Raw genomic sequence first — 21,597 nt, forward strand, 5'->3', positions numbered from 1 at the left:
GTGTCAGATCTAACATGTAGGCTATGTGACTGTCAGATCTAACATGTAGGCTATGTGACTGTCAGATCTAACATGTAGGCTATGTGACTGTGTCAGAACCAACATGTAGGCTATGTGACTGTCAGAACTAACATGTAGGCTATGTGACTGTGTCAGATCTAACATGTAGGCTATGTGACTGTGTCAGAACCAACATGTAGGCTATGTGACTGTCAGAACCAACATGTAGGCTATGTGACTGTCAGAACTAACATGTAGGCTATGTGACTGTCAGAACTAACATGTAGGCTATGTGACTGTGTCAGAACCAACATGTAGGCTATGTGACTGTGTCAGAACCAACATGTAGGCTATGTGACTGTGTCAGATCTAACATGTAGGCTATGTGACTGTCAGATCTAACATGTAGGCTATGTGACTGTGTCAGAGAACCAACATGTAGGCTATGTGACTGTCAGATCTAACATGTAGGCTATGTGACTGTGTCAGAACCAACACGTAGGCTATGTGACTGTGTCAGAACCAACATGTAGGCTATGTGACTGTCAGAACCAACATGTAGGCTATGTGACTGTCAGATCTAACATGTAGGCTATGTGACTGTCAGATCTAACATGTAGGCTATGTGACTGTCAGAACCAACATGTAGGCTATGTGACTGTCAGAACCAACATGTAGGCTATGTGACTGTCAGAACCAACATGTAGGCTATGTGACTGTGTCAGAACCAACATGTAGGCTATGTGACTGTCAGATCTAACATGTAGGCTATGTGACTGTCAGATCTAACATGTAGGCTATGTGACTGTGTCAGAGAACCAACATGTAGGCTATGTGACTGTGTCAGATCTAACATGTAGGCTATGTGACTGTCAGATCTAACATGTAGGCTATGTGACTGTCAGATCTAACATGTAGGCTATGTGACTGTGTCAGATCTAACATGTAGGCTATGTGACTGTCAGATCTAACATGTAGGCTATGTGACTGTCAGATCTAACATGTAGGCTATGTGACTGTGTCAGATCTAACATGTAGGCTATGTGACTGTCAGATCTAACATGTAGTCTATGTGACTGTCAGATCTAACATGTAGGCTATGTGACTGTGTCAGATCTAACATGTAGGCTATGTGACTGTCAGATCTAACATGTAGGCTATGTGACTGTCAGATCTAACATGTAGGCTATGTGACTGTCAGAACCAACATGTAGGCTATGTGACTGTCAGAACTAACATGTAGGCTATGTGACTGTGTCAGAACCAACATGTAGGCTATGTGACTGTCAGATCTAACATGTAGGCTATGTGACTGTCAGAACTAACATGTAGGCTATGTGACTGTCAGAACCAACATGTAGGCTATGTGACTGTCAGAACCAACATGTAGGCTATGTGACTGTGTCAGAACCAACATGTAGGCTATGTGACTGTCAGAACCAACATGTAGGCTATGTGACTGTGTCAGATCTAACATGTAGGCTATGTGACTGTGTCAGAACCAACATGTAGGCTATGTGACTGTCAGATCTAACATGTAGGCTATGTGACTGTGTCAGATCTAACATGTAGGCTATGTGACTGTCAGATCTAACATGTAGGCTATGTGACTGTGTCAGATCTAACATGTAGGCTATGTGACTGTCAGATCTAACATGTAGGCTATGTGACTGTCAGAACTAACATGTAGGCTATGTGACTGTCAGATCTAACATGTAGGCTATGTGACTGTGTCAGAGAACCAACATGTAGGCTATGTGACTGTCAGATCTAACATGTAGGCTATGTGACTGTGTCAGATCTAACATGTAGGCTATGTGACTGTCAGATCTAACATGTAGGCTATGTGACTGTCAGATCTAACATGTAGGCTATGTGACTGTCAGATCTAACATGTAGGCTATGTGACTGTCAGATCTAACATGTAGGCTATGTGACTGTCAGATCTAACATGTAGGCTATGTGACTGTGTCAGATCTAACATGTAGGCTATGTGACTGTGTCAGATCTAACATGTAGGCTATGTGACTGTGTCAGATCTAACATGTAGGCTGTGTCAGTACCAACACGTACTGACACTTTATTTAAGAGTCAACCACTGGGAACATTAATGCTGGTTAGTGCTAGTTTGACCACCAGAGGGCATCTTTGAGAAGCGTTTGATAGTCGGCCTGGGTGATATGGCCTAAAAGCAATATCGGTTTGGACGATTCACAATATATGTCTCGATTTCTTGTTTTTCTCTAAACAAATTAAAAAAGGCCAAGACATAATTCTTAACTTAATTTTCTTTATTAAAATAAAAAAAATATACAAGACCTCAAGGCCTACAGTGAGGGAAAAAAGTATTTGATCCCCTGCTGATTTTGTACGTTTGCCCACTGACAAAGAAATGATCAGTCTATAATTTTAATGGTAGGTTTATTTGAACAGTGAGAGACAGAATAACAACAAAAAAATCCAGAGAAACGCATGTAAAAAATGTTATAAAATGATTTGCATTTTAATGAGGGAAATAAGTATTTGACCCCTCTGCAAAACATGACTTAGTACTTGGTGGCAAAACTCTTTTTGGCAATCACAGAGGTTGGACGTTTCTTGTAGTTGGCCACCAGGTTTGCACACATCTCAGGAGGGATTTTGTCCCACTCCTCTTTGCAGATCTTCTCCAAGTCATTAAGGTTTCGAGGCTGACGTTTGGAAACTCGAACCTTCAGCTCCCTCCACAGATTTTCTATGGGATTAAGGTCTGGATACTGGCTAGGCCACTCCAGGACCTTAATGTGCTTCTTCTTGAGCCACTCCTTTGTTGCCTTGGCCGTGTGTTTTGGGTCATTGTCATGCTTGAATACCCATCCACGACCCATTTTCAATGCCCTGGCTGAGGGAAGGAGCTGCTTGGCGATGGTTTTGTAGCCCATTCCAGCCTTGAGTAGGTCTACAATCTGTCCCTGACATCCTTGGAGAGCTCTTTGGTCTTGGCCATGGTGGAGAGTTTGGAATCTGATTGATTGATTGCTTCTGTGGACAGGTGTCTTTTATACAGGTAACAAACTGAGATTAGGAGCACTCCCTTTAAGAGTGTGCTCCTAATCTCAGCTCGTTACCTGTATAAAAGACACCTGGGAGCCAGAAATCTTTCTGATTGAGAGGGGGTCAAATACTTATTTCCCTCATTAAAATGCAAATCAATTTATAATTTTTTTTACATGTGTTTTTCTGGATTTTTTGGTTGTTATTCTGTCTCTCACTGTTCAAATAAACCTACTATTAAAATTGTAGACTCATAATTTCTTTGTCAGTGGGCAAACGTACAAAATCAGCAGGGGATCAAATACTTTTTTCCCTCACTGTATTTGTGCAAAACAAATGAACAACACACACCCACACGTCTATTCTATTGTTGAGGAATGTTTGACCACAAGCTGTTTGAATATGTAATTTATATAATAATTTTGATTGAAAATGTATTAATTTAGTTAATTTGTTATAATTAGAACAGCCTGTGGTTATTTGTTATTGGATTGGCAGAATGACACAGCTACTAACACATTAGCCTACAGCTGGCCTGAAAATCACTTTTTTGAATCCATTTTAATTATCCAATGTCACGCTTCCTGCTGGCGAGGTGAAGCCTGAGCCCAAAGCACTGCTGGCGGGTCCAGTTATTCAAGCGCAATGCTTTTATCATGTTGCTCCCCATGTTGCTCCTGCTGTCAGTTGTCATGCACACCTGTCGGTCGTTACTCATCTTCCACCATGCCAGAGAGTCTCTGAGACCCTGGGCTATTACTTCACCCGTATGATCATCTTCCACCATGCCAGAGAGTCTTTGAGACCCTGGGCTATTACTTCACCAGTATGATCATCTTCCACCATGCCAGAGAGTCTCTGAGACCCTGGGCTATTACTTCACCTGTATGATCATCTTCCACCATGCCAGAGAGTCTTTGAGACCCTGGGCTATTACTTCACCTGTATGATCATCTTCTACCATGCCAGAGAGTCTTTGAGACCCTGGGCTATTACTTCACCAGTATGATCATCTTCCACCATGCCAGAGAGTCTCTGAGACCCTGGGCTATTACTTCACCCGTATGATCATCTTCCACGATGCCAGAGAGTCTCTGAGACCCTGGGCTATTACTTCACCAGTATGATCATCTTCCATGATGCCAGAGAGTCTTTGAGACCCTGGGCTATTACTTCACCAGTATGATCATCTTCCACCATGCCAGAGAGTCTTTGAGACCCTGGGCTATTACTTCACCAGTATGATCATCTTCCACCATGCCAGAGAGTCTTTGAGACCCTGGGCTATTACTTCACCAGTATGATCATCTTCCACCATGCCAGAGAGTCTCTGAGACCCTGGGCTATTACTTCACCCGTATGATCATCTTCCACCATGCCAGAGAGTCTCTGAGACCCTGGGCTATTACTTCACCCGTATGATCATCTTCCACCATGCCAGAGAGTCTCTGAGACCCTGGGCTATTACTTCACCCGTATGATCATCTTCCACCATGCCAGAGAGTCTTTGAGACCCTGGGCTATTACTTCACCAGTATGATCATCGGGGAAGTACGATGTCTGGAGGCAGACATTTAGCAATTTCCAATCTTCATTTATGTAGTGGGCTGTCAAACTTAGGTATGGCTCTAATGTTCTGCTCGACCATAGATCGGCTGTGGTGGAAAAATAAGAAACACTAGCCAGCTTCTCTGCCACTCTTTCGCGGGTAGCAGTGTATAATCACGGCAGGGCTTCTTCCATGAAATACTTGCAGCTTGGCAGCTGATATTTGTGGTCAACTGTACCTAGCAGCTTTTTAAAGCCTGGCGTTTCTACTGCAAAGATTGAAACCATATCTTTCGCTATGTAATAGGTGACTGCATCTGTTATCTCCTTCCACGTCAAACTGTTCTTGTCATAAGGGATTACGTTTGAAAAGGATGCGGCTATGGTAGTTTGTCTTTTAGCAGACGTTTTGGGAATCTGGCGACTGGAATCGGCATTGCATAGTCTCACGCATTACTCCGATTCCACCGCGTGTTTCAGTTGCAGGTGATGGAAGGGGTTGGTTGTACTGCTGCTTTTCGTAGCAATTGTCTTTCCACACATTTTGCACAGGACATTAGTTTGCTGAACATCAGACCTCTTAAACCCGAACCACTTCCATATTACTGAAAAAACATGATTCGACATTGGGCTGACAGAGAAGACCGTGAGATGCTGCCTTTTTAAAACGTTACAACATTATAACAGAACCTCGATTCTTGCGATACAGGCATTTTCCATACCGCACTAAAACATAAACTCGAATATATAAAAAAAAAAATTTATATCGCCCAGCCCTATTTGATAGCCTTCAATAGTGGCTGTACTAGAGAATTTAAAACCTTTTTTTGTAAGAACATAGTATATGGGACTGATTTTAAGAAATTTTGCTGAATTAATTTGATTAATATTAGGGTGTTTCTATTCCAAGAAAAACGAAAAACCCTCTGGGTTTCTGCTAGGATGGAACGGAAAATATGGTACTGTACAACGTGACGGTCGGGAGTAGAGTACTGGGCTATATAGCTAAAGATTCCCCGTGGCGTGCGGGAAACCGGGGTTCAATTCCCCGACGGGAAGGAAGGAGTAGGCTGTCCTTGTAAATAAGAATTTCTTCGTAACTGACATGCCTAGTTAAATAAAGGTTACACTAAAAGCATAACATTTCTACACCATAATTGTAGTCTAACCAATATTCAAACGGAGATTCAGTGAAAATAAAAATCTCATTGATTAATCAAGACCAGTCCCCATGCTTGTCTCAGAGCAGAGCGAAACGGTGCTAAAATAGTTGTAGGCTATTGCTTCAAATCCTATTGCTTCTAACTTCAATATGCTCTTTAAATAAATAAGACCTACACCACTTTTAACAGAACATTACTCAACACTAGTGAGACTCATGTCCCCTACGGTAGGCCTACTGTATATCGAAAAATATGACGTGACCCTCCGACAATAATTATATATAGAGGATTGGAGGATATTTCTGTAATTCAGTGATATTTATTCCCGTTGTAATTCGTTATGGATCCATAACTAAATAAACATCGACATTTTGAAAGAGTATTTTTATCATTATTTTATTAACGAAAGCATAAAGATGCCATTATTAGTTACATTATTTTAGTTTGAACGTGCAAACTAGCACTAAGAACAGAACAGCGGGAACGTTTCCATAGTCAGTGCCATTATTAGTGCAATGCCCCTTAAAGTGTTGCTCTGTGCTACCCAGTGTGGCGGGGTGGGGGTCCACCCTCCCTCCCTTCTCCTCCCTTCCCCAAGGGGTAGATCGGTCTTCTGTGCGCGGCTCTGCGGCCCATCCCGTGCACCCTGCCCTCGTGCCTTGAACCTTGCGCGGTTTCAGTGGATACAGCTGAATCCCCATTGTGCGCCACTCGGGAGCCATGACCAATATGACCAATATATACTGCTCAAAAAAATAAAGGGTACACTAAAATAACACATCCTAGATCTGAATGAATGAAATAATCTTATTAAATACTTTTTTCTTTACATAGTTGAATGTGCTGACAACAAAATCACACAAAAATAATCAATGGAAATCCAATTTATCAACCCATGGAGGTCTGGATTTGGAGTCACACTCAAAATTAAAGTGGAAAACCACACTACAGGCTGATCCAACTTTGATGTAATGTCCTTAAAACAAGTCAAAATGAGGCTCAGTAGTGTGTGTGGCCTCCACGTGCCTGTATGACATCCCTACAACGCCTGGGCATGCTCCTGATGAGGTGGCGGATGGTCTCCTGAGGGATCTCCTCCCAGACCTGGACTAAAGCATCCGCCAACTCCTGGACAGTCTGTGGTGCAACGTGGCGTTGGTGGATGGAGCGAGACATGATGTCCCAGATGTGCTCAATTGGATTCAGGTCTGGGGAACGGGCGGGCCAGTCCATAGCATCAATGCCTTCCTCTTCCAGGAACTGCTGACACACTCCAGCCACATGAGGTCTAGCATTGTCTTGCATTAGGAGGAACCCAGGGCCAACCGCACCAGCATATGGTCTCACAAGGGGTCTGAGGATCTCATCTCGGTACCTAATGGCAGTCAGGCTACCTCTGGCGAGCACATGGAGGGCTGTGCGGCCCCCCAAAGAAATGCCACCCCACACCATGACTGACCCACCGCCAAACCGGTCATGCTGGAGGATGTTGCAGGCAGCAGAACGTTCTCCATGGCGTCTCCAGACTGTCACGTCTGTCACATGTGCTCAGTGTGAACCTGCTTCATCTGTGAAGAGCACAGGGCGCCAGTGGCGAATTTGCCAATCTTGGTGTTCTCTGGCAAATGCCAAACATCCTGCACGGTGTTGGGATGTAAGCACAACCCCCACCTGTGGACGTCGGGCCCTCATACCACCCTCATGGAGTCTGTTTCTGACCATTTGAGCAGACACATGCACATTTGTGGCCTGCTGGAGGTCATTTTGCAGGGCTCTGTCAGTGCTCCTCCTGCTCCTCCTTGCACAAAGGCGGAGGTAGCGGTCCTGCTGCTGGGTTGTTGCCCTCCTACGGCCTCCTCCACGTCTCCTGATGTACTGGCCTGTCTCCTGGTAGCGCCTCCATGCTCTGGACACTACGCTGACAGACACAGCAAACCTTCTTGCCACAGCTCGCATTGATGTGCCATCCTGGATGAGCTGCACTACCTGAGCCACTTGTGTGGGTTGTAGACTCCGTCTCATGCTACCACTAGAGTGAAAGCACCGCCAGCATTCAAAAGTGACCAAAACATCAGCCAGGAAGCATAGGAACTGAGAAGTGGTCTGTGGTCCCCACCTGCAGAACCACTCCTTTATTGGGGGTGTCTTGCTAATTGCCTATAATTTCCACCTGTTGTCTATTCCATTTGCACAACAGCATGTGAAATGTATTGTCAATCAGTGTTGCTTCCTAAGTGGACAGTTTGATTTCACAGAAGTGTGATTGACTTGGAGTTACATTGTGTTGTTTAAGTGTTCCCTTTATTTTTTTGAGCAGTGTATATATTGTCCTGCTAATACCAGGGTTAATAATATATCTGTGAGAATATCCAATGGGCTTTTATATCATTACAAAAAAAATGAACTTGTGCACAATTATCAGTTTCTATTTAGGTTTATGTCACCCATTCATTGTCAGTTAGAGACACAGTAGGACCCAAAAGTATAATCAGTGCTCTAACTCCCCTTGCGCTGGTCTGGAGCAATGAAGTGGTGACGCAGGGTACCGTACTAAACTACAAATTACCTCTAAATCCCACAGCATAATCCCAAAACATTTAGTGGAGAAACCACTGTAGATGTAGGTTCTCTGACACAGTCACATGTTGGTTATGTGACTGTGTCAGAGGCACAAAAAGTACCAACAGAACAAAGTAGCATGGACCTGTTTCCATTTGTAATGGAATAAAACGTCAGACATGAAATGTCAGCCTGTTATCAAAATCCTCGTTCCCTGCCAACAGATAGTTTTCTCTTAAACAGTCAGAACTGGTGGCTCTGACTGAGAACATACAGCAGAAGCTTTCTTACTTCAACGAGTTGGAGAACATCAACACGGTCTTTTAAAAAATGTATTAAACCCTGTACCCATCCTCCTTGCTGTGGCATTTTAAATCCTTTAGCAAATGTCATTGGTTAATCTTTTTCCTGACTCGAGCCTTGCAAGAGTTCATTCTCGCCCTGTCTCTGCAGAAATTAAACCCGCCCACACTGTCTGTAAACAGTGAAGGATTAATACCAAAGCTTTCGAAATTGGATGACTGTATAGAGTATGTTTCTTCCCATGTAAGTTTATTTTCACCCCACAATGGAAAGTATGTATTCTACTGTAGAGCTGTGTCTTCATATTGGCTGATTTACAAACTTTTTTTTTCAGCCCAAACTTTTATGATTACCCAGTGTATCTGGCTAAGTTCCAACAATGTCTGTCTAAAACCATGCACTTCATGAAGACACTGTGAACGCTATGCAGAATCTCACCAGCCAGTTAACAAAAAGGGTAGGAAGAAGTCCTCGGACGCTTTTTTATTATCGATTTTGACTTGGTACTTGTACACAAGTCTTCTGTCTTGAGTTGTCTGTCTGATTTAAAATGTATTTTTCTTTCAGGATCCATTGGGTCTAACGAACGCAGACAATGTCTTCACACTGTGCTATGTCAAGTTCAGAGTGAGTATAATTATTTATTTATTCTGTTGGAAATAAACATCAAATTGCTAAGCCATCCTTTTGGTTGAAAAACTCTGTGTTGTGTTTGTAGAGATGAATAATAGTGATTGTTCTTTCAGATGCTGATTTAACAAATGGAGCAGAGGTCAGAGAGAATGAGTGAGTATTGGGTTCATGTACTGTATGATCATGGCTTATCAGGATCGCCTCACCTACTGTGGTGTGTTCTGTTATCTTTGTGTAATTCCTACACATGTTCTGTCATCTTTGTGTAATTCAAATCAACTTTTATTTGTAACGTGCGCCAAATACAACAGGTGTAGACATTCACAGTGAAATTCTTACTTACAAGCCCTTAACCAACAATGCAGTTTATAGAAAAATACCTTAAGAAATAAAGTAACAAATAATTAAAGTGCAGCAGTAAAATAACAATAGCTAGGCTATATACAGGGCTACTGGTACAGAGTCAATGTGCGGGGGCACCGGTTAGTTGAGGTAATTGAGGTAATATGTACATGAAGGTAGAGTTATTAAAGTGACTATGCATAGATAATAAACAGAGTAGCAGCAGCGTAAGGGGGGGGCAATGCAAATATTCTGGGTAGCCATTGCTTTGATGTTCAGGACTCTTATGGCTTGGGGTAGAAGCTGTTTAGAAGCCTTTTGGACTTAGACTTGGCGCTCTGGTACCGCTTCCCGTGCGGTAGCAGAGAGAACAGTCTATGACTAGGGTGGCTGGAGTCTTTGACAATTTTTAGGGCCTTCCTCTGACACCGCCTGGTATAGAGGTCCTATATGGCAGGAAGCTTGGCCCCGGTGATTTACTGGGCCGTACACACTACCCTCTGTAGTGCCTTGCGGTCGGAGGCCGAGCAGTTGCCATACCTAGCAGTGATGGAACCAGTCAGGATGCTCTCGATGGTGCAGCTGTAGAGCCATTTGAGGATTTGAGGACACATGCCAAATATTTTCAGTCTCCTGAGGGGGAATAGGCGTTGTCGTGACCTCTTCACGACTGTCTTGGTGTATTTGGACCATGATAGTTTGCTGGGGATGTGGACACCAAGGAACTTGAAGCTCTCAACCTGCTCCACTACAGCCCTGTCGATGAGAATGGGGGTGCGCTCTGCCCACCTTTTCCTGTAGTCCACAATCATTTCCTTTGTCTTGATCACATTGAGGGAGAAGTTGTTGTCTTGGCACCACACTTCCAGGTTCCTGACCTCCTCCCTATAGACTGTCTCATCGTTGTCTGTGACCAGGCCTACCACAATGTCATCAATGCACGTATTGATGAAGCCGGTGACTGATGTGGTATACTCCTCAATGACATTGGATGAGTCCTAGAACATATTCCAGTCTGTGCTAGCGGAAAAGTCCTGTAGCTTAGCAGCTGCATCATCTGACCACTTCCATATTGAGCGAGTCACTGGTACTTCCTGCTTTAGTTTTTGCTTGTAAGCAGGAGGAGAGCATTATGGTCAGATTTGCCAAATAGAGGGCGAGGGAGAGCTTTGTAAGCGTTTCTTTTTTTTCTCCTCTTGTTGCACATGTAACATGCTGGTAGAAATTAGGTAAAACAGATTTAAATTTCCCTGCATTAACGTCCCCGCCCACTAGGAGCGTCGCCTCTGGATGAGTATTTTCTTGTTTGCTTATGGCCTTATACAGCTTGTTGAGTACGGTCTTAGTGCCAGCATCGGTTTGTGGTGGTAAATAGACAGCTACGAAAAATATAGATAAACTCTTTTGGTAAATAGTGTGGTCTACAGCTTATCATGAGATACTCTACCTCAGGCGAACAAAACCTCGAGACTTGCTTAATATTTGATTTCACGCACCAGCTGTTATTAACAAATAGACACAGACCGCCACCCCTTGTTATCCATGTCGTCGTTCAGTCAGGACACGGAGAAACATAAGATATCACAGTTTAATGTCCCGTTGGTAGGATAGTCTTGACAGGAGTTCATCCAGTTTATTCTCCAATGATTGCACATTGGCCAATAGGACGGATGGTAGAGGCGGGTTACCCACTCGCCGACAAATTCTCACAAGGCACCCGGACCAGCGTCCCCTGTATCTGTGTCTTCTCTTCACGCGAATATCTGAGATTTGGGCCTGGTCGGGTATCTGGAGTAAATCCTTTGCGTCCGACTCGTTAAAGAAAAAAAATCTTTGTCCAGTTCAAGGTGAGTAACCGCTGTTCACATAGATGACAGAACATGTGTAGGTTCTACACATAGATACTGTAACAGAACATGTGTAGGAATGAGGAAATAATAGTAAATAATAATGGCGCCGGAGGGGATGGCTGCCTTTTTATGGGCTCTTAACCAACCGTGCGGAAGGAGATCGGGGTGCCTTGTAAGGATCCGGCGATGAGTGGCTAATCTGGATGTGGCAGGGCTTGCAAACTATTACAGACTACAAAGGGAAGCACAGCTGCGAGCTGCCCAGTGAGACAAGCCTACCAGATGAGCTAAATTACTTCTATGCTTGCTTCGAGGCAAGTAACACTGAAACATGCATGAGAGCACCAGCTGTTCCGGACGATTGTGTGATCACACTCTCTGTAGCTGATGTGAGTAAGACCTTTAAACAGGTCAACATTCACAAGGCCGCTGGGCCAGATGGATTACCAGGACATGTACTCCAAGATTGCACTGACCAACTGGCAAGTGTCTTCACTGGCATTTTCAACCTCCCCCTGTCTGAGTTTGTATTACCAACATCTTTCAAGCAGACCACCATAGGCCCTGTGCCCAAGAACACTAGGGTAACCTGCCTAAATGACTACCGACCGACCCGTAGCACTCACGTCTGTAGCCATGAAGTGCTTTGAAAGGCTGATCATGGCTCACAACACCATTATCCCAGAAACCCTAAACCCACTCCAATTCGCATAGCGCCCCAACAGATCCACAGATGATACAATCTCTATTGCACTCCACACTGCCCTTTCACGCCTGGACAAAAGGAACCCCTATGTGAGAATGCTACTCACTGACTACAGCTCAGTGTTCCAACACCATAGTGTCCTCAAAGCTCATCACTAAGCTGAGGACCCTGGGACTAAACACTGCCCTCTGCAACTGGATCCTGGACTTCCTGATGGGCCACCCCCAGGTGGTAAGGGTAGGTAACAGCACATCCGCCACACTGATCCACAAGACAGGGGGCCCTCAGGGATGCGTGCTCAGTCCCCTCCTGTACTCCCTGTTCACTCATGACTGCATGGCCAGGCACGACTCCAACACCATCATTAAGTTTGCCGACAACACAACAGTGGTAGGCCTGATCACCAACAACAACGAGACAGCCTACACGGAGGAAGTCAGAGACCTGGCCGTGTGGTGCCTGGACAGCAACCTCTCCCTCAACATGACCAAGGAGATGATTGTGGACTACAGGAAAAGGAGGACCAAGCACCCCCCCCCATTCTCAACGACGGGGCTGCAGTGGAGCTGGTTGAGAGTTTCAAGTTCCTTGGTGTCCACATCACCAACAAACTAACATGGTCCAAGCACACCAAGACAGTCGTGAAGAGGGCATGACAAAACCTATTCCCCCTCAGGAGACTGAAAAGATGTGTCACGGGTCTTCAGGTCCTCAAAAAGTTATACAGCTACACCATTGAGAGCATCCTGACTGGTTGCATCACCGCCTGGTATGGCAACTGCTCAGCCTCCAACCGCAAGGCGCTACAAGCTTCCTGCCATCTAGGACCTCAACCAGGCGGTGTCAGAGGAAGGCCCTAAAAATTGTCAAAGACTCCAGCCACCCTAGTCATAGACTGTTCTCTCTGCTACAGCACGGCAAGCGGTACCAGAGTGTCAAGTCTAGGTCCAAAAGGCTTCTGAACAGCTTTTTCCCCCAAGCCATAAGACTGCTGAACAGCTAATTAAATGGCTATTTGCATTTATGCTGCTGCTACTCAATGTCTGTCATCTATGCATAGTCACTTAACCCCTACCTACATGTACATATTACCTCAACTAACCTGTACCCCCGCACATTGACTCGGTACCGGTACCCCCTGTATATAGTCTCGTTGTTATTTTATTGTTGCTCTTATTTTTTATTGTAGTCTTATTTATTTTTTTTATTTTTTTCTTAACTGCATTGTTGGTTAAGGGCTCATAAGTAATCATTTCACTGTAAGGTCTACACCGTTTTAAACAACAAGGACCGCTGTGATCCTGCTAAGATCACAGTATTTTACTAAGATCCATTCACTTGTGATTGGTTTTATTTTATTTGTCAGATACAATTGCATAGATACTGTACAAAACACATTACTGAAATTATATTATCTGAGAAGCCTTCAACATGTTTTGCCAGCGCTGATGTTGTCTGTCTGTTTGTCCTGTGTTCTCTTCCCAGGTGCGTAGTGGCTGTGCCTTCATGTTTCACGTCTGTCAGGATGAGCACCAGCTCTACAACTGACTTCTTCTCCAAACCCACACCTATACTAGAGGAAGTACTGTCTCCATACCCACACCTATACTAGAGGAAGTACTGTCTCCATACCCACACCTATACTAGAAGAAGTACTGTCTCCATACCCACACCCATACTAGAGGAAGTACTGTCTCCAAACCCACACCTAGACTAGAGGAAATACTGTCTCCAAACCCACACCTATACTAGAGGAAGTACTGTCTCCAAACCCACACCTAGACTAGAGGATGTACTGTCTCCAAACCCACACCTATACTAGAGGATGTACTGTCTCCAAACCCACACCTAGACTAGAGGATGTACTGTCTCCAAACCCACACCTAGACTAGAGGATGTACTGTCTCCAAACCCACACCTATACTAGAGGAAGTACTGTCTCCAAACCCACACCTAGACTAGAGGAAGTACTGTCTCCAAACCCACACCTAGACTAGAGGAAGTACTGTCTCCAAACCCACACCTAGGCTAGAGGAAGTACTGTCTCCAAACCCACACCTAGACTAGAGGAAGTACTGTCTCCAAACCCACACCTATACTAGAGGAAGTACTGTCTCCAAACCCACACCTATACTAGAGGATGTACTGTCTCCAAACCCACACCTAGACTAGAGGAATTACTGTCTCCAAACCCACACCTAGACTAGAGGATTACTGTCTCCAAACCCACACCTAGACTAGATGAAGTACTGTCTCCATACCCACACCTATACTAGAGGATGTACTGTCTCCAAACCCACACCTATACTAGAGGAAGTACTGTCTCCAAACCCACACCTAGATTAGAGGAAGTACTGTCTCCAAACCCACACCTAGACTACAGGATATACTGTCTCCAAACCCACACCTATACTAGAGGAAGTACTGTCTCCAAACCCACACCTATACTAGAGGAAGTACTGTCTCCAAACCCACACCTAGACTAGAGGAAGTACTGTCTCCAAACCCACACCTATACTAGAGGAAGTACTGTCTCCATACCCACACCTATACTAGAGGATGTACTGTCTCCAAACCCACACCTATACTAGAGGAAGTACTGTCTCCAAACCCACACCTAGACTAGAGGAAGTACTCTCTCCAAACCCACACCTAGACTAGAAGAAGTACTGTCTCCAAACCCACACCTAGACTAGAGGAAGTACTGTCTCCAAACCCACACCTATACTAGAGGAAGTACTGTCTCCATACCCACACCTATACTAGAGGATGTACTGTCTCCAAACCCACACCTATACTAGAGGAAGTACTGTCTCCAAACCCACACCTATACTAGAGGATGTACTGTCTCCAAACCCACACCTAGACTAGAGGAATTACTGTCTCCAAACCCACACCTATACTAGAGGATGTACTGTCTCCAAACCCACACCTATACTAGAGGAAGTACTGTCTCCATACCCACACCTATACTAGAGGAAGTACTGTCTCCATACCCACACCTATACTAGAAGAAGTACTGTCTCCATACCCACACCCATACTGGAGGAAGTACTGTCTCCAAACCCACACCTAGACTAGAGGAAGTACTGTCTCCAAACCCACACCTATACTAGAGGATGTACTGTCTCCAAACCCACACCTATACTAGAGGAAGTACTGTCTCCATACCCACACCTATACTAGAGGAAGTACTGTCTCCATACCCACACCTATACTAGAAGAAGTACTGTCTCCATACCCACACCCATACTAGAGGAAGTACTGTCTCCAAACCCACACCTAGACTAGAGGAAGTACTGTCTCCAAACCCACACCTATACTAGAGGAAGTACTGTCTCCAAACCCACACCTAGACTAGAGGATGTACTGTCTCCAAACCCACACCTATACTAGAGGATGTACTGTCTCCAAACCCACACCTAGACTAGAGGAAGTACTGTCTCCAAACCCACACCTAGACTAGAGGAAGTACTGTCTCCAAACCCACACCTAGGCTAGAGGAAGTACTGTCTCCAAACCCACACCTAGACTAGATGAAGTACTGTCTCCATACCCACACCTATACTAGAGGATGTACTGTCTTCAAACCCACACCTATACTAGAGGAAGTACTGTCTCCAAACCCACACCTAGATTAGAGGAAGTACTGTCTCCAAACCCACACCTAGACTACAGGATATACTGTCTCCAAACCCACACCTATACTAGAGGAAGTACTGTCTCCAAACCCACAGCTATACTAGAGGAAGTACTGTCTCCAAACCCACACCTAGACTAGAGGAAGTACTGTCTCCAAACCCACACCTATACTAGAGGAAGTACTGTCTCCATACCCACACCTATACTAGAGGATGTACTTTCTCCAAACCCACACCTATACTAGAGGAAGTACTGTCTCCAAACCCACACCTAGACTAGAGGAAGTACTCTCTCCAAACCCACACCTAGACTAGAAGAAGTACTGTCTCCAAACCCACAACCTAGACTAGAGGAAGTACTGTCTCCAAACCCACACCTATACTAGAGGAAGTACTGTCTCCAAACCCACACCTATACTAGAGGATGTACTGTCTCCAAACCCACACCTATACTAGAGGAAGTACTGTCTCCAAACCCACACCTAGACTAGAGGAAGTACTGTCTCCAAACCCACACCTAGACTAGAGGAAGTACTGTCTCCAAACCCACACCTATACTAGAGGAAGTACTGTCTCCAAACCCACACCTAGACTAGAGGAAGTACTGTCTCCAAACCCACACCTAGACTAGAGGAAGTACTGTCTCCAAACCCACACCTAGACTAGAGGAAGTACTGTCTCCAAACCCACACCTATACTAGAGGAAGTACTGTCTCCAAACCCACACCTATACTAGAGGATGTACTGTCTCCAAACCCACACCTAGACTAGAGGAATTACTGTCTCCAAACCCACACCTATACTAGAGGATGTACTGTCTCCAAACCCACACCTATACTAGAGGAAGTACTGTCTCCATACCCACACCTATACTAGAAGAAGTACTGTCTCCATACCCACACCCATACTGGAGGAAGTACTGTCTCCAAACCCACACCTAGACTAGAGGAAGTACTGTCTCCAAACCCACACCTATACTAGAGGATGTACTGTCTCCAAACCCACACCTATACTAGAGGAAGTACTGTCTCCATACCCACACCTATACTAGAGGAAGTACTGTCTCCATACCCACACCTATACTAGAAGAAGTACTGTCTCCATACCCACACCCATACTAGAGGAAGTACTGTCTCCAAACCCACACCTAGACTAGAGGAAGTACTGTCTCCAAACCCACACCTATACTAGAGGAAGTACTGTCTCCAAACCCACACCTAGACTAGAGGATGTACAATCTCCAAACCCACACCTATACTAGAGGATGTACTGTCTCCAAACCCACACCTAGACTAGAGGAAGTACTGTCTCCAAACCCACACCTAGACTAGAGGAAGTACTGTCTCCAAACCCACACCTAGGCTAGAGGAAGTACTGTCTCCAAACCCACACCTAGACTAGAGGAAGTACTGTCTCCAAACCCACACCTATACTAGAGGAAGTACTGTCTCCAAACCCACACCTATACTAGAGGATGTACTGTCTCCAAACCCACACCTAGACTAGAGGAATTACTGTCTCCAAACCCACACCTAGACTAGAGGATTACTGTCTCCAAACCCACACCTAGACTAGAGGAAGTACTGTCTCCATACCCACACCTATACTAGAGGATGTACTGTCTCCAAACCCACACCTATACTAGAGGAAGTACTGTCTCCAAACCCACACCTAGATTAGAGGAAGTACTGTCTCCAAACCCACACCTAGACTACAGGATATACTGTCTCCAAACCCACACCTATACTAGAGGAAGTACTGTCTCCAAACCCACACCTATACTAGAGGAAGTACTGTCTCCAAACCCACACCTAGACTAGAGGAAGTACTGTCTCCAAACCCACACCTATACTAGAGGAAGTACTGTCTCCATACCCACACCTATACTAGAGGATGTACTGTCTCCAAACCCACACCTATACTAGAGGAAGTACTGTCTCCAAACCCACACCTAGACTAGAGGAAGTACTCTCTCCAAACCCACACCTAGACTAGAAGAAGTACTGTCTCCAAACCCACACCTAGACTAGAGGAAGTACTGTCTCCAAACCCACACCTATACTAGAGGAAGTACTGTCTCCATACCCACACCTATACTAGAGGATGTACTGTCTCCAAACCCACACCTATACTAGAGGATGTACTGTCTCCAAACCCACACCTATACTAGAGGAAGTACTGTCTCCAAACCCACACCTAGACTAGAGGAAGTACTGTCTCCAAACCCACACCTAGACTAGAGGAAGTACTGTCTCCAAACCCACACCTATACTAGAGGAAGTACTGTCTCCAAACCCACACCTAGACTAGAGGAAGTACTGTCTCCAAACCCACACCTAGACTAGAGGAAGTACTGTCTCCAAACCCACACCTAGACTAGAGGAAGTACTGTCTCCAAACCCACACCTATACTAGAGGAAGTACTGTCTCCAAACCCACACCTATACTAGAGGATGTACTGTCTCCAAACCCACACCTAGACTAGAGGAATTACTGTCTCCAAACCCACACCTATACTAGAGGATGTACTGTCTCCAAACCCACACCTATACTAGAGGAAGTACTGTCTCCATACCCACACCTATACTAGAGGAAGTACTGTCTCCATACCCACACCTATACTAGAAGAAGTACTGTCTCCATACCCACACCCATACTAGAGGAAGTACTGTCTCCAAACCCACACCTAGACTAGAGGAAGTACTGTCTCCAAACCCACACCTATACTAGAGGAAGTACTGTCTCCAAACCCACACCTAGACTAGAGGATGTACTGTCTCCAAACCCACACCTATACTAGAGGATGTACTGTCTCCAAACCCACACCTAGACTAGAGGATGTACTGTCTCCAAACCCACACCTAGACTAGAGGAAGTACTGTCTCCAAACCCACACCTATACTAGAGGAAGTACTGTCTCCATACCCACACCTATACTAGAGGAAGTACTGTCTCCATACCCACACCTATACTAGAAGAAGTACTGTCTCCATACCCACACCCATACTGGAGGAAGTACTGTCTCCATACCCACACCTATACTAGAAGAAGTACTGTCTCCATACCCACACCCATACTAGAGGAAGTACTGTCTCCAAACCCACACCTAGACTAGAGGAAGTACTGTCTCCAAACCCACACCTATACTAGAGGAAGTACTGTCTCCAAACCCACACCTAGACTAGAGGATGTACTGTCTCCAAACCCACACCTATACTAGAGGATGTACTGTCTCCAAACCCACACCTAGACTAGAGGAAGTACTGTCTCCAAACCCACACCTAGACTAGAGGAAGTACTGTCTCCAAACCCACACCTAGGCTAGAGGAAGTACTGTCTCCAAACCCACACCTAGACTAGATGAAGTACTGTCTCCATACCCACACCTATACTAGAGGATGTACTGTCTTCAAACCCACACCTATACTAGAGGAAGTACTGTCTCCAAACCCACACCTAGATTAGAGGAAGTACTGTCTCCAAACCCACACCTAGACTACAGGATATACTGTCTCCAAACCCACACCTATACTAGAGGAAGTACTGTCTCCAAACCCACACCTATACTAGAGGAAGTACTGTCTCCAAACCCACACCTATACTAGAGGAAGTACTGTCTCCATACCCACACCTATACTAGAGGATGTACTTTCTCCAAACCCACACCTATACTAGAGGAAGTACTGTCTCCAAACCCACACCTAGACTAGAGGAAGTACTCTCTCCAAACCCACACCTAGACTAGAAGAAGTACTGTCTCCAAACCCACACCTAGACTAGAGGAAGTACTGTCTCCAAACCCACACCTATACTAGAGGAAGTACTGTCTCCAAACCCACACCTATACTAGAGGGATGTACTGTCTCCAAACCCACACCTATACTAGAGGAAGTACTGTCTCCAAACCCACACCTAGACTAGAGGAAGTACTGTCTCCAAACCCACACCTAGACTAGAGGAAGTACTGTCTCCAAACCCACACCTATACTAGAGGAAGTACTGTCTCCAAACCCACACCTAGACTAGAGGAAGTACTGTCTCCAAACCCACACCTAGACTAGAGGAAGTACTGTCTCCAAACCCACACCTAGACTAGAGGAAGTACTGTCTCCAAACCCACACCTATACTAGAGGAAGTACTGTCTCCAAACCCACACCTATACTAGAGGATGTACTGTCTCCAAACCCACACCTAGACTAGAGGAATTACTGTCTCCAAACCCACACCTATACTAGAGGATGTACTGTCTCCAAACCCACACCTATACTAGAGGAAGTACTGTCTCCATACCCACACCTATACTAGAGGAAGTACTGTCTCCATACCCACACCTATACTAGAAGAAGTACTGTCTCCATACCCACACCCATACTGGAGGAAGTACTGTCTCCAAACCCACACCTAGACTAGAGGAAGTACTGTCTCCAAACCCACACCTATACTAGAGGATGTACTGTCTCCAAACCCACACCTATACTAGAGGAAGTACTGTCTCCATACCCACACCTATACTAGAGGAAGTACTGTCTCCATACCCACACCTATACTAGAAGAAGTACTGTCTCCATACCCACACCCATACTAGAGGAAGTACTGTCTCCAAACCCACACCTAGACTAGAGGAAGTACTGTCTCCAAACCCACACCTATACTAGAGGAAGTACTGTCTCCAAACCCACACCTAGACTAGAGGATGTACAATCTCCAAACCCACACCTATACTAGAGGATGTACTGTCTCCAAACCCACACCTAGACTAGAGGAAGTACTGTCTCCAAACCCACACCTAGACTAGAGGAAGTACTGTCTCCAAACCCACACCTAGGCTAGAGGAAGTACTGTCTCCAAACCCACACCTAGACTAGAGGAAGTACTGTCTCCAAACCCACACCTATACTAGAGGAAGTACTGTCTCCAAACCCACACCTATACTAGAGGATGTACTGTCTCCAAACCCACACCTAGACTAGAGGAATTACTGTCTCCAAACCCACACCTAGACTAGAGGATTACTGTCTCCAAACCCACACCTAGACTAGAGGAAGTACTGTCTCCATACCCACACCTATACTAGAGGATGTACTGTCTCCAAACCCACACCTATACTAGAGGAAGTACTGTCTCCAAACCCACACCTAGATTAGAGGAAGTACTGTCTCCAAACCCACACCTAGACTACAGGATATACTGTCTCCAAACCCACACCTATACTAGAGGAAGTACTGTCTCCAAACCCACACCTATACTAGAGGAAGTACTGTCTCCAAACCCACACCTAGACTAGAGGAAGTACTGTCTCCAAACCCACACCTATACTAGAGGAAGTACTGTCTCCAAACCCACACCTATACTAGAGGAAGTACTGTCTCCAAACCCACACCTAGACTAGAGGAAGTACTCTCTCCAAACCCACACCTAGACTAGAAGAAGTACTGTCTCCAAACCCACACCTAGACTAGAGGAAGTACTGTCTCCAAACCCACACCTATACTAGAGGAAGTACTGTCTCCATACCCACACCTATACTAGAGGATGTACTGTCTCCAAACCCACACCTATACTAGAGGAAGTACTGTCTCCAAACCCACACCTAGACTAGAGGAAGTACTGTCTCCAAACCCACACCTATACTAGAGGAAGTACTGTCTCCAAACCCACACCTAGACTAGAGGATGTACAATCTCCAAACCCACACCTATACTAGAGGATGTACTGTCTCCAAACCCACACCTAGACTAGAGGAAGTACTGTCTCCAAACCCACACCTAGACTAGAGGAAGTACTGTCTCCAAACCCACACCTAGGCTAGAGGAAGTAC

At 45.1% G+C, this 21,597-nt stretch overlaps 1 pseudogene; it reads left to right on the forward strand.

Moving 5' to 3' along the window:
* Positions 1-4,569: 4,569 nt before the first annotated feature.
* LOC106586799 (conserved oligomeric Golgi complex subunit 3-like) overlaps positions 4,570-21,597 on the forward strand; it is a 71,339-nt pseudogene continuing 54,311 nt past the window's right edge.

This window comes from Salmo salar, chromosome ssa25 (genome assembly GCF_905237065.1).
Source record: "Salmo salar chromosome ssa25, Ssal_v3.1, whole genome shotgun sequence".
Taxonomy (NCBI): Eukaryota; Metazoa; Chordata; class Actinopteri; order Salmoniformes; family Salmonidae; genus Salmo; species Salmo salar.